The sequence below is a fragment of the Phascolarctos cinereus genome, unplaced genomic scaffold (genome assembly GCF_003287225.1).
Source record: "Phascolarctos cinereus isolate Bilbo 61053 unplaced genomic scaffold, phaCin_HiC Scaffold_726;HRSCAF=1367, whole genome shotgun sequence".
NCBI lineage: Eukaryota > Metazoa > Chordata > Mammalia > Diprotodontia > Phascolarctidae > Phascolarctos > Phascolarctos cinereus.
Window position 1 is genome coordinate 416,301,298 of NW_027556098.1, and position 14,304 is coordinate 416,315,601.

A 14,304-nucleotide genomic window follows, 5' to 3' on the forward strand; every position below is an offset into this window, starting at 1 on the left:
TCCAAATTCTTTTCCAGAATAGTTGGACCATTTCACAATTCTACCAACCCTAATTCTGACTACCAAATAGAGGAAATTAAAAATATAAAAGACTATTTAGATAGTGTTGTAACTAGTCATCTGGGAGTAAGATGGATGAAACACAAGGTAAGTTGAGTGGGAATCATGCCGTTTCAATTATAGGTTGCTATTGTTGATCTCATTTCCTCACCTATGTCTTCTTTCTAATGACACAGGAGGTACAAAGAAGAAAGGTTGTTAGAGGATGTGATGGAGATAATTGTGAAAAATAAATGTTAATGGGATGATTTCACCTCTCAAAAAAGGAGAGTCGCAGAATGCATTGGAAAGGAGAACTTAGCCTGTTTTGTATAAGAAACACCCTGGAAATATTCACACAGCATTAAAATGAAGAGATGTCATGTATTAATGCAATTTGGAACTTTGCTCCCAAAGGCACTCAACCATGTATCCTAGTGATAAACTACTAGTAGGCCTACAAACTAAAGAGATGAAGGAAGGGAAAGACCCACACATACAACACAAAAGCATAGCTGCTGTTTTTTGTGGCCGAAAAGAACTAGAGGCAAGAGTGGTGCCCATATTGGGAAAATGAATGAAAAAATGATCGTCCAAGAATATAATGGAATATAATTGTGCCAGAAGAAATGATGAAAGGCACAGTTTCAGAGAAACCTGGGAAGAGTAGTCTGAACTGATATAGAGAGAAATGAACCAAGTCAAGAGAATAGTTAATATTGTAGTAACACTGATCAATGCAGTGAACAACCACGGCTCCAGTTCAGTAATTTCCAAAATTTTTCATTCTTAGAACCCCTTTCAACAACAACAACAACAAGGGTGTTAGAAGACCCCTGGTCATTTGATCTACTTTTAATTAATACTAGATTTCCTTAATATGTGCATAAAGTGTTTATGATAATGACCTGGATAACTTTTTTCCTTAAAGCTCCAAATCTATACTTTCATTAAATTCTGTAATTATAAAATATCAAATTTAATTCTAACTTTAATTATGAAAAATTTTAAAAATAAAATCAACTATAAAATGACTGAAAATTTGAAGTAGTGCTTATTGTAAGAATTTTTTTTAATTCAGTAATTTGTATTTACTATTACTTGCAAGATTTCAATTCAAATTTATTTCACAAATTTTGTTGACTGAATAATTTTTTTTAGTCAACTAAATTACAACTTGGAATATGTGGAACATAACTTAAAATATGAAGCTCATTTCAGAGTTGGACATTTTCCTTTGAACAAAAGTTTACAGTATTTGTTTCAACAGCCAACAAACCCGGCCTTCGGTCTGATTCTGCATCAAGTTGATTCAATAATAACAACAGAACGATGACCATGACAAGCATTGACACAGTGCCTACTATGTGCCAAGCTTATTTGTTCCTCCCCATAACACTGTGGGGAGCCGTTGTGATTATCCTCATTTTGCAGCTGAGGAAACAGGTAAGAGGTTCAGTGACTCGCCCAGGGTCGTGATGCTAGTTAGTGTCTGGGGTATTATTTAAACTCAGGTCTTCCTGACTGCATGTCCAATGCTTAATCTACCACGCCACCAGCTGTATTATGATTTATAAAGAGAACATGGTGAAAATGCTCACAAAGTTGTGGGTGAATTAATAAGAGAATTTAACAAGCTCTCTTGACGAGAGATGGGAATTCTTTTTCCCTCTCAGCACACAAACCAGCAAACAAGATGAATTGCTAGCTACAAAAAGATTTGTTTTCCTAGTGGCTAATGATGTGTAGTATATGACGTTCAATTGCATATATTGCCTTCATTTTTAAAAACTGTACAAAACAGCCACTGGAAGGGAAGAAAATCTCTTCAAACATACCTTCCTTTTTTCTACCACTGGCACGCAGGCTAGACTCCCACAGAAATTCTGCTGAATGATTCACCCAGGTAGCAGACCAGTTCCTTTGAAAGTCCAGGTAGAATAGTAACATTAGAATATAGCTTAAAATCAGAACTTAAAATATAACTTAACACTGCAAATAAGAGGCCATATAAGGTCTGTTTTTATTTTATTTTTTTTTTTTTGCTTTTTGGTGAGGCAATTGGGATTAAGTGACTAGGCCAGGGTCACAGAGCTAGTAAGCATCAAGTGTCTGAGGCTGGATTTGAACTCAGGTCCTCCTGACTCCAAGGCCAGAGTTCTATCCACTGCGCCACCTAGATGCCCCACCATAAATCTCTGGAACTGAGAAAACTGAAATAATGCGCTTTATAAATTGAGATGCCGGCAGCTAATCACCCTTGAGAAAATCGAAATTTTTGAATGATACCGTTTGTGATTACAAATCCAGATTTGATTTGATTGACCTGATTCTAAAATATAATGTGGTCTCATGTAAAGTGAGATATGTTCTTTTAGGATAATTGTGATGGTTGACTCTCAATAGGTAGATCAAACCTTAATACAAAATATTTACATTAATGTGATATTTAGCATTAAGGAAATATGCTTGGAAACTGCATGACTAAGAATTAAAAGTATAATTACTACATACTGGCTTTGGAATGCAAATACTATAGAATGCCAGACTGATGGATGGATGAAGTGATTTTTCTATAAAAGAGGATTTGAGAACACATTCAACTCACTGATGTTAGTTGATTGGCAATAAGTTTTGTGCTAAGTTTTTAAAATCCATAATATTGTCTATGGTATTGGCAGGCTTCTAACTTTTCTTGTATGGTGACTTTGGGGAAATTGTTGTATAAGAAATACTGTAAAAGTGAAAAACAGAGGGGCAGCTGGGTGGCACAGTGGATAGAGCACCGGCTCTGGATTCAGGAGGACCTGAGTTCAAAACTGGCCTCAGACACGTAACACTTACTAGCTGTGTGACCCTGGGCAAGTCACTTAACCCCATTGCCTAGCCAAAAAAAAAAAAAAGTGAAAAATAGAGCCAGTTGTTGTTGGCCAGTTGTTTTAGTCATGGTCTGCTTTTTGTGAACCCAATAGAGCTTTTTGTGGCAAAGATACTGGAGTGATTTGCCATCTCCTTCTCCACTTCATTTTACTGATGAAGAACTGAGGTTAAAAAAAAAAAAGGTTGAGAGACTTACTGAGGGTCACACAGATAAGTGTCTGAGGCCAGATTTGAACTCAGAAAGATAAATCTTCCTGACTTCAGGCCCAGAACTGCATCTGCGGTGCCACCTTGCTGCCCACACAATTGTAACATTAGAAAATTACCTGCTCTTTTGATAGAGACTGTTGTCATTATACTTGAAGTAAGCTTTCAAGTATTTAATTGGGTATGTTTTGCTTTAAAATGAATAATAGTAATTACTTACTGTTTGGGGGAATATTTCAGATTTTGTAAATATCTGTGAAGTTCTTGGTGGACTTGGCAGATTATCAGTCCCCTGGATGTTCAGCCTTGGCCAGGTCACAAAATCTTATCAACTTCGTGTGAGAAGTTACTGAAAGGATGATGTGAACTTCTAAAATAATAGAAGTGGTTTAATGAGAAACTAGGATCTCACCTGAAGTAAAAGGGACTTATAAGTTGGGTTTTTTTTAAACAGTGATTTTGATTGTGCGGTCATTGCTTATGAAAATTATACCTGGAATAGTATGTACTCATGGTATTATGTCTTTAAGCCAACTTTGTGTTGACAGATCCCAGATTTAAAGATTTTATTTTTGCTTTAGAGGTTAACATACAAATATCTTTAGATATGGGTATTCAAGGCTCCCATTAGCCACTTTTTTCCTGGGTTTTGAATGAATTCTCATTTAATAATGTAATTATTTTCTTTATTTCTAATGATTGATTTCTGCTCCAGGATGGATTTAAAGCAGAAAAGATGAATAAGATAAGACCTTGTATATGTTCGTTGTTAACTGTTATAGCAAGAATATGAGGAAAAACATTTCTTGGAAATGTAATTTGATATTGTTCTGGGTTTTGACTTCAGGTATGATTACCTGAATTATCATTAAACTAATAATTCAAGGGAAATGCCATGTGCAGTTCAAAAGGAATGTGATCTGAGAACTGCCACAGGTGGATATCTGTGCCTAGGAAAATTGAGAGAATTACCATGCAATTGTGATGTCAGCAATTTCTTGAGTGAGTTTCCCATTGTGCTATTTCCTTTCTGAACAAGAAATTTTCCCACCTGGTCAATTCTAAGCCTGGTTATGATGCCTTGTGCATAATGTGGAACTTTTCTGTGTGATTGGCTGTTCCACAGTAAAAGTACATAAAGTCTAGTGGACAGTCAGGAGTGCAAGCTAGAGAATGGTGGGTCTGGGCCCACTCCTTAAAATGAATGTTCTAGGAGCCAATAGTCAATCAGAAAGAGGGAGAAGCCACAGAGAGCCCTTTTCTCCTCTGATATTGTCACCACTCTGGTGCTGGCCTTCATCATTTAGCACCTAGACTGCTGCAGTAGTCTGCTAGGTTTTCTCCCTGTCATCTATCCACTTGAGTCCCTCTTTTCCCCCTTCCCTCAGCTGAAAAATTGATCTTCCTAAAGCTCAGGTCTGACAGTCAATGACACTAGCCCATGACCCATGGATCATGACTGGGGTTCTGTCCCACACGTCTTGTAGGCATTGTGAACCTTCTACCATTTGCCTCTTCTGATGATTATTGAAACAGCATCAAAACTCCTCATGCAGCTTCTCAGTCAAAGGCTATCTGAGCAGAACCTTTCGTTGCCACTTTCTATACACTATCTTCTCCCTAGAACACACTAGTTTTCTACATACTGTTGGAGAATTCTGGCCTCTTTTGTACCCTGCAGTTACCAGAATCATTAGCCACTTCAGCTTGAGCAAGGCCAAAGTCTATCCAGTAACTTTACCCAGGGAAAAAGCTTTACTCACTTCATCTCTTCCAGGAAAGCTTGTGGATCCTCGTTCAAATGTATCCTGTCGTCATCTGGCATCACTCTTACTTATCTTCATGAGTCCCTTGCCTGGTCTCTGTCTTCTGTTAGGATTGTGAGATAGAGAGCTAGGTGCCATACTACCGTGCCCCGAGAGTCTACTATTTGATCTCCAGGCTCCTGGGAGGAAGAAGAAAACAGGACCTGCGCCTTGCACGACTCCTGCTGTTTGGGAACACCAATGCACACAAGTGCAGGCCAAACGAGAGAAGCTACATGGAAGGCAACAACATGAAAAGAAAACGTACTCTTCATATAAACAAAACATTGACCTCAAAGACAGGATATGTGGAGACAACATAGGATTATAGGTCTCCTAGAAAAATCTAGTACGTCAAACAAACTGGACATGACAGCATAGGAAAGACTCCAGCAGTCTCCTTCATCATCCTGAGCCTCAGGAGGGAATGGAAAGGACAGGACAACATACTTTAGTGTCCTATGTACCTCCTGAGAGGGGAGTTTCCAGTTTGAGATGTGGCCTTACGGCAATTAGAGATTCATCACTTCTTCTACTCCAAATTCTTGCTCCCTTGCCTGAACTACCCATGCTTCTAAGTGGACACCTCACTAAGTTTGTTATAATATTTACTTTGAAAACCACAAAACTTCTCAGGTCATGTGGCCATCGATATGGAGGACTACAAATTACCTCTGATCCTCATGACTTCTCAAACCTCTCTAAAGAAGAAATTATGCATCAGGTATAAAAAAATGTCTGTAGTCTCCATGTCTAGGACAGCAAGACCCCAAAGAAGTTAAAATCCTCAAGAGCTAATGTTTAACTCATTGTCACTCAGCACCCTCTTTCCCATCACCCACAATGCTCCTGACAGCAAGGATGCACAAGCCAGCTCAGCTCTGGGGTCATAAGGATCAGAGGCATTATATAACAAACCTCCTGATACACCATCTTTAAGTGAATCAAAGTTTTTGTTGGACTAAATTACAAAATGGGAAGTTGCATTTCAAGGGGGTGGGGAGGATGAGGATGGAGGGGCATGTGTGATGTACCCTGATCAAGTGAAAAGCTGGCAATGAAGGGAAAGGGATTCTTGTGGTTTCTCAAGAGGAAAAATGCCACAAAGGGAGTCAGAGAGGAGGTGGGGGTAGGATTGGAAAGAGGAAGGGAGGGAGGAGGCTTTATTTCAGAGGTGGCAGGGGCTGCCACTGATGGACACTCCTAGGAGTAAGGAGGGATGTTCTGTGAAGACAAATAGCCTTGTACCAACCGTAGACTATATGGATTTGATGACTGGAGAAAATATTTATTACATCAGGATGGGGGCATTTGGAGCTTCTGTGGGCAACCAGCACCTGGGAGAGGGATGAGGACATGAAGCCAGAGGGAAGCCTTTGAGACAAATGAGTAAGGAAGGTGACAAAGGGATGGGGAAAAGCTCAGTAGTGGGCTGCATAATCAAGGACATGGCGGAGATTCCTTTTATTGGTCACTCTCTATCACCTGCAGGAACTGGTATGTTTATGGAAGTGAAGGAAGCACAGTAGGAAAGGGCACTGGAGGGGTACAATCTAGAGCAATGGAAGGCACTTCTTAGAGGAGAGTGCCCACAATGGGCACCTCAGAAGTTTTGATTCCAAGAGGAGCACAGAGAACAGAAGGGCACTAGAAAAGTGTAAGGACCACGAACCAGAGAATGGTGGTCTAGAGTAGACAGAAAAGGAGGATGGATAGTGAAGAAAGTCAGGAAGATAAACCCTCTCTGAAAGGCGTGACAAAAGCTAAAATGTAAAAACTAATGAACAGATCAAGTGGAAGGGGAGAAGAAGAATTCTATTGATTATTTAATAGAAGAAAAATAGGGGAAGAATTACATAATCAAATAAAAGGAAAGAAAAATAATAACTAAGACTCTACAGGGAGATGAGTAACCAATACGAGGAGGTGTGAGGGGATGCAGGGAAGAGAATTGGTGGGAATAGGGGTACCTTAAAAAAGATGAAGCCAAAGTAACTAAAAAGAAACCCCCTCTACCTGAACAATAATTCCATTTCATCCCATCTCCCCCAGAAGATTATTCATCTCCACTCTCTCTTATCTTCATTTTCTTCTTTTCCAGTGGCTGTGTTCACAACAGTAGAGAAAAAAACATAACTTCAAAAATTAAAGATAAATAAAGGAAAACATAAAGCCAACTCTCATAACCTTAACGTGAATGGATTAAACAATACAATAAAGTTAAAAAGAGGGAAAGATTGGATGAGAAAACAAAAACTTACAATGTGTATCTCAGAGGAAACTTAAAAAAATAGCACAGACATACACAGAATAAAACTGAGGGGCTAGACATTTTTTTACTATGCATCAAATTTTCCTGTAACTTTTGAGGTTACCACCAAACTACTTGTCCCCCATTTTCTCAGAATATATGTCATCCTTGACTCCTCATTCTTTCTCCACCTGCATAAACAATCCATTGCCAAAGTTTACCTTTCCTGTCCATTTTACCTTCCAAATATCTTTTGTACACGCTCCCTGTTTTCCCCTGACGCTGCCACAACCTTGGTGAAGGCCCTCGTCACCTTCTACTTGGACATGTTGATAGTCTGCTGGTTGGTCTGCCTGCCAAAAGCCTCTTCTTGCTTGAGCCCATGCTCCATGCATCTGACAAAATGACCTGATGTCACCACCACCCCTCTTTTCAATAAATGTCAATGGCTCCTTATTACTTCAAGAATCAAATAAAAAATCCTCTATTGGTTGATGAAAATCCCTCATGATGGTCCATCTACCTTTCCAGGCTTAAATCTTAAACTTCACCATGTATTCTGTGATCCAGTGACAGTCTCCTTGCTATTACTCTAATATGTCAGTTCTTCTCCAACTTGGTGCATTTTCTCTGGATATTTCCCATGCATAGAATGATCTCCCTTCTCATCTCAGCCTTTTGGCTTTCTCGAATTCTTTCAAGTCACAGCTAATATCCCACCTTCTAAAGGTAATCTTTCCCAATGGCTTCCCCTTTGTTGAATATTTCCTGTATATAACTTGTTTATACATAGTTTATGTCCCCCATTAGAGTTTGAGCTCCCTGAAAGCACGGACTTTTTCGTTTCCCCAGAGATTAACGCAATGCCTGGCACATAATAAGTGCTTAATGAAAGCTTACTGAATGACTAGTGTGCAGCTCTCTGGCTCAAGCTGCTGTGGTTATCATTAAAAGAATACACTTCTCCAAAGAATGTAGTAGAAGGATCCCAAAGAGATTGACTGAGTCAATTACAGTCCAGAAGTTTAGATAACCTGGCCTAAAACAAAGCTGAAACCTGGGAAGTAAGGTTAGAAGAATTAATCAACAAAATGGGTGTGAGACTATTACACTGATTAGGATGACAAAAACAAACACCTAGAATGGAAAAATGAATAAGAAATAATGAGTAAGGCCTCAATGCAAAACAGAGCTTGGACAGGAGAGCTATTGGAATTCCTATTAATGCAGCAATAGTCTTGGGTTGGTTTTTTTGTTTGTTTGTTTGATTTTTTTAAGTTAAGCTGATGTTATAAGTGAAAAGAGAATGTTATGGGAAATAATTGGAAGACAAATTACTTTCACATTCCAATCCTCTATGATAAATGTGACATCTTTTTTTGTGGTTGTCGTTAATTCTCAAAGATGTTGTGGGTCTTCATAGAACTAGATAACTGTTCTTTTTGGTATGGGTGGCTGGAAGATGATTTGCATTACTGTGATGCTGAACATTTGTCTTGGATTCAGGGTGAGAGGCAGGGGCTGGGATCTAGGCTATGTATTAACAAGGAAAAAATTCAGAAATGAGTAGCAGCTGTGTGGTTCTGCTCCCAGAATCTATCCTTTAATTTTCAGGATTTCCATACTGATGTTTAATTGGGGATTTTTAACTTTTCTCTTTTTTTAGTTACATGTCTAATTAATTGATCTGCTCTTTTTCTATTTTATTTATATAAGCATTTAGACATATGACTTTCCCCCTAAGAACTGCTTTAGCTGCATCTGATACATTTTGTTACATTGTTTCATTGTTATCATTCTCTTTAATGAAATTGTTTCTATGATTTGTTCTTTGATCCACTTGTTCTTTAGATTGGACTATTTAGTTTCTAACTAATTTTTAATCTCTATTTCCATAGCCCTTTATTGAATATAATTTTTAATTGCATTATGGTCTAAAAAAAGGTATTTAATATTTCTGCTTTTCTGCATTTAGTTGTGATGTTTATATGCTCTAATACATGGTCAATTTTTGTGTAGGTGTCATGTAACAATGAGAAAAAGGTATAATCCTTTCTATTCCCATTCGATTTTCTCCAGATATCTATCATATTTAACTTTTATAAAATTCTATCCTTTTTCTTATCTTCTTTCTTGTCTATTTTTTTTTGTTAGATTTATCTAGTTCTGGGTAGAGCCAAAATGGTGAAGTAAGGCAGGAACTCACATGAACTCTCCCAAATTCACCTCCAAACTATAAAACAGTGCCTCAAAACAAATTCTAGGTGGCAGAACCAATGAAAAGATGAGCAAAACAATCTTCTAACATGACAACTTAGAAGGCCAACAGGAAGGCCTTTATCACTCAGGCAAAAAGGGAGCACAGTTCAATGCAGGCAGTGTCTTGGCAAGCCAGCAGCGGGCCACACCCTAGCAAGCCAGTGGGAAGCCCTGAACCCCGGCAGAGGTCAGTGGCACAGTGGGCCAGCTATGAGGCCTCAAGCTTCCAGTCCAGCAGCAGGACAGCAGCCAGGCACCCCAGCGTAAGAAGCTTAGGACAGTGCCCCCTCCACCCCAGGAACAAAGCTCAACTTTAAAAGTCACAAAATAGGCTGGAAGGATGAGCTAAAAACAAACAAAAAAAGAATGTGACTATAGAAAGTTACAACATTGACAGGGAAGATCAAAACAGAAACTCCTTTGCTTTCCAGAATATTATATTCCAAGCCCTCTGATCCTTTAACACACTGATTTAGCAGCTTCTACATTAAATGATCAGAAGGCTTGGAATATGATATTCTGGAAGGCAAAGAAGCTAGGATTATAACCAAGAATCACTCACCTGCAGAAAATGAGCATAATCCTTCAGGGGAAAAATGGATATTCATTGAAATAGAGGACTTTCAAGTATTCCTGACTTAAAAGCCAGAGCTGAACAGAAAATTCGATTTTCAATTATTCAAGAGAAGCATAAAAAGGTAAACAGGAAAGAGAAAACATATGGCATCCAATAAGGTTAAACTATTTATATTCCCTACATGGGAAGATGATATTTATACTTCCTAAGAACTGTACAACTCTTAGGGAAGTTAGAAGGAGTACACAGACAGGGTGAGAGTATAAATTGATTTTGATGGGACATTTAAAAAAAATTAAGGGGTGAAAAAAGTTTGTACTGGAAGAGGGAAGGGAGGAGTAGAATGGGATGAATGATGTGACATGAAGGGACACCAAAGACCTATTACTGTGGAGGACAAGATGGGAAGGGGGGCAGCACTTCAACCTTACTCTCATCTGAATTGGCCCAAAGAAAGAATAGCATACATATTCCCCTTTCAGAACTAGATAAATCTAGCCACTTCCTCCCCCAGTCTGCCCTCCCTTCTGTAAGCCTCCTCCTCTTTTCTACTTCCCTTCTCCTCCTACTTCCCCATAGGGTAAGATAGATTTCTATGCCCAGCTGAATATGTATGCTATTCTGCACCAGCCCCTTACCTTTACTCTGTGTGTCTCTCTGCTTTTTGTTTCTTGTAAACAGTATATTGTTGGATTCTTGTTTTTAATCCATGCTGCTATGTGCTTCTGTTTTATGGGTGAGTCATCCCATTCATATTCAGTTATGATTACTATGTATTTTCCTTCATCCTTATCCTTCTCTCTTCTTTCACCCCATCCCTCCTCAAAAGTGTTTTGCTTCTGAACACTGTCTCCCTCAATCCATCCTGCCTTCTCTTGTTCCTCTCCCTTCCTGCTTCCCAATAGAGTATGATAAATTTCTATACCCACCTTAGTGTATATATTATTTCCTCTTTGAGATAATTCAGATAAGTGTAAGGTTCAAGCATTGCCCACCATCCCCACCACCACCATTTTTTCTTCCACGGTAAAATCTCTTTTGTGCCTCTTTTATGTGAGATCACTTATCCCATTCTGCTTGTCCCTTTCCCCTTCTTCCAGTGCATTCCTTTTTCTCACCCCTTATAATTTTTTTCAATGTCATCTTATCATAGTCAACTCAACTCATACCATACCCTCTGTCTAGTTACAATCCTTATAACTACCTTGATAAAGTTTTTAGGCATTACAAGTATCATCCCATGTAGGAATAAAAACAGTTTAACCTTATTGAGTCCCTTATAATTTCTCTTTCAAGTTATGCTTCTCTTGAGTCTTGTATTTGAAAGTCGAATTTTCTATTCAGTTCTGGTCTTTTCATCAGGAATTCTTAGAAGTTCTCTGTTTCATTAAATATCCACACTACCACCAACCCCTCCCCACCCCCCTAAGAATTATACTCAATTTTGCTGGGTAGGGGATTCATGATTGCAATCCTAGCTCCTTTGCTCTTCAGAATACTATATTCCAAGCCCTCTGATCCTTCAATGTAGTACTCGCTAAATCTTGTTACCCTGAATGTGGCTCCACCACATCTGAATTGTTTCTTTCTGGCTGTTTGCAGCATTTTCTCCTTGACCTGGGGGTTCTGGAATTTGGCTATAATATCCCTGGGAATTTCCATGTTGTGATCTCTTTCATGAGGTGATCAGTAGTTTCTTTCGATTTCTATTTTACCCATTGCTTCCAGAATATTAGGGCAGTTTTCCTTGATAATTTCTTGAAAGATGATGTCTAGGTCCTTTTTTGTGTGTGTGTGATCATGGCTTTTAGATAGCGTAATAATTCTTAAATTATCTCTCCCCAATCTATTTTCTAGGCCAACTGTTTTTCCATAGAGGTATTTCATAATTTTTTCATTCTTTTGATTTTTTTATTGTTTCTTGATGTCTCATGAAGTCATTAGCTTCCACTTGCCCAATTCTAAATTTTAAGGATTTTCTTCAGTGAACTTTTGTACCTCCTTTTCTACTTTATCAATTCTTCTTTTTAAAGGAGTTCTTCATAGATTTTTGCACCTCTTCTACCATTTGGCCTATTCTATTTTTAAGGCATTATTTTCTCCACAGGTGTGTGTGTGTGTGTGTGTGTGTGTGTGTGTGTGTGTGCAAGCACATGTGCCTCCTTCATTAAGATGTTGGCTGTTTTCCAATTAACATTTTTCTTTGAGGCTTTTGACCTTCCCTGTCACCATAGTAACTTTCTATAGTAAAGTTCTTTTTTTGTTGTTTGCTCATTTTTCCAGTTTCTTCTTTCCCACTTATACTATTGTTTTTCCAATTACATGTAAAGATAGTTTTCAGCATTCATTTTGTAAGACTTTGAGTTCCAAATTTTTCTCCCTCCCTCTCCTCCCCAATAGAGCAAGCAATCTGATACAGGTTCCAGTCTATTTCTTGACTTTTTATTTTTACTTTATGTTGAAGTTGAGCTCTGCTCCCAGGGTGGAGGGGGTACTGTCCTAAGCTTCAGGTTTTTCATGCTGCTGTTTTTAGCTAGTTCTGAGGGTCTGTAAGTTCTCAGTTCTTCCAAGTTGGTATGATCTAAGTAGAGGTGTGGTCACTGCTCTTTTGGGCCGTGCTCCGGTGTGCAAATGACCACACTCTTCTCTGCCCTAAAACTGTGACCAGGAACCCCACACCTGGTAGTGTTCCTCCTTGCTCTGAAACTGAGACCCCAGATTGTGACCTAGACCCACATATGGGCAATGCAAGAGTCCATCTCCAGTGACAGCAAATGATTTTCTGTAATCTCCTTTTGACCAAATATCCGATCCCCTTCACATCTATAGGCTGAGAGCTCCAGAAGCTGCCACTGCCACCACTGACTCAAATTTCCCCTAAGGCCTGCTACTGGCTTGCTGGGTAAGGCTTGCATGTAGCCTTACACCCCAGTAAAACAGACTTTTCCTGCCAACTTTCTAATTTGTCTTTGGCTGGAAAATTGTATCACCCTGTCCTTTTTTTGGTTTTACCACTCCAGAATATTTTTTTGAAGCATTACTTTAACATTGTTTGGAAGTGAATTTATGAGAGCTTGACCTGCCTTTACACCTCCATCTTGGCCTGGTCCCTTTGTATCCATTCTTTATATACCTGTATGTAACCAACATCTCTTCTCGATGTACCTTGGATATGATGCCTTTATGAGGGAAACTTTCTAGAAAGGTTTTTTCCAGATTACTCCATTTACATTTTAGATTCATTGGGCTTTTTTTAAAAAAAAATGCATGAAAATTATCCATTTTATTTTCTGTGATCCTCTCTGTCCTTTTTGGATGAACTCAACCCCTATCCAAAACTTTAACATATGTCTTCTTTGTGGTTCTTCCAATGTGTTTGAAGGGACCTTTTATATCTAGGTCATGTAAGCTTTGGAGCTGTTCTTGGCAGTGTGAGATGTTGGTCTGTACTTAATTTCTGCCAGACTGCTTTCCAACTTTCTGGCATTTTGTAGTGATTAGGAAGTCCTGGCCCCATAGCTGAGGTCTATTTATTTAACCCATGGTTACTATACTCTTTTGTATATCATACACTTAATCTATTCCATTTCTCAAGCTTTTTAGGTCACTACTCTCCCAGAAATACAAAGCTAGAGAGCATTTGAGGCAGGTTTTGAACCATCTTCCTGATTTAAAACCCAGTGCCCTATCTGCTACAATTAGTGCCTTCCTCTACACTGTTCTGAACACTACTTTGAATGAAAAGTGACTAAACTGTCCACATATTTTACCCTAACTCTACTAGGAAACTTATAGCCCATAAAATAAATAACAATAGCAAATTTTTCTGTTGTAATTTAATACTTGCAAAGCTCTTTATAAGTATTTTTTCATTTGCTCTGCACATCAACCTGGAGATGTAGTTGCTATTATAATCTTCATTTTGAAAATGGGAAAAATCAAGCAGGAATAGGTTAAATGACTTGCCCAGGGTAACACAGCCAATGAATGTTAGAAACTTAATTTGAACTCAGGTCTTGTGGCTCCAGGCATAGTACACTATCAACTGTGGTACCTAGCTATTTAAAGAAATCATTACGGGGCAGCTAGATGGTGCAGTGGATAGAGCACCGGCCCTTGATTCAGGATGACCTGAGTTCAAATCCAGCCTCAGACACATAACATTTACTAGCTGTGTGACCCTGGGCAAGTCACTTAACCCCATTGCCTAGCCAGAAAAACAAACAAAATAAAGAAATCATTACAAAAAATAAATAACCAAATGGACAGCAAAATATTTATACCAG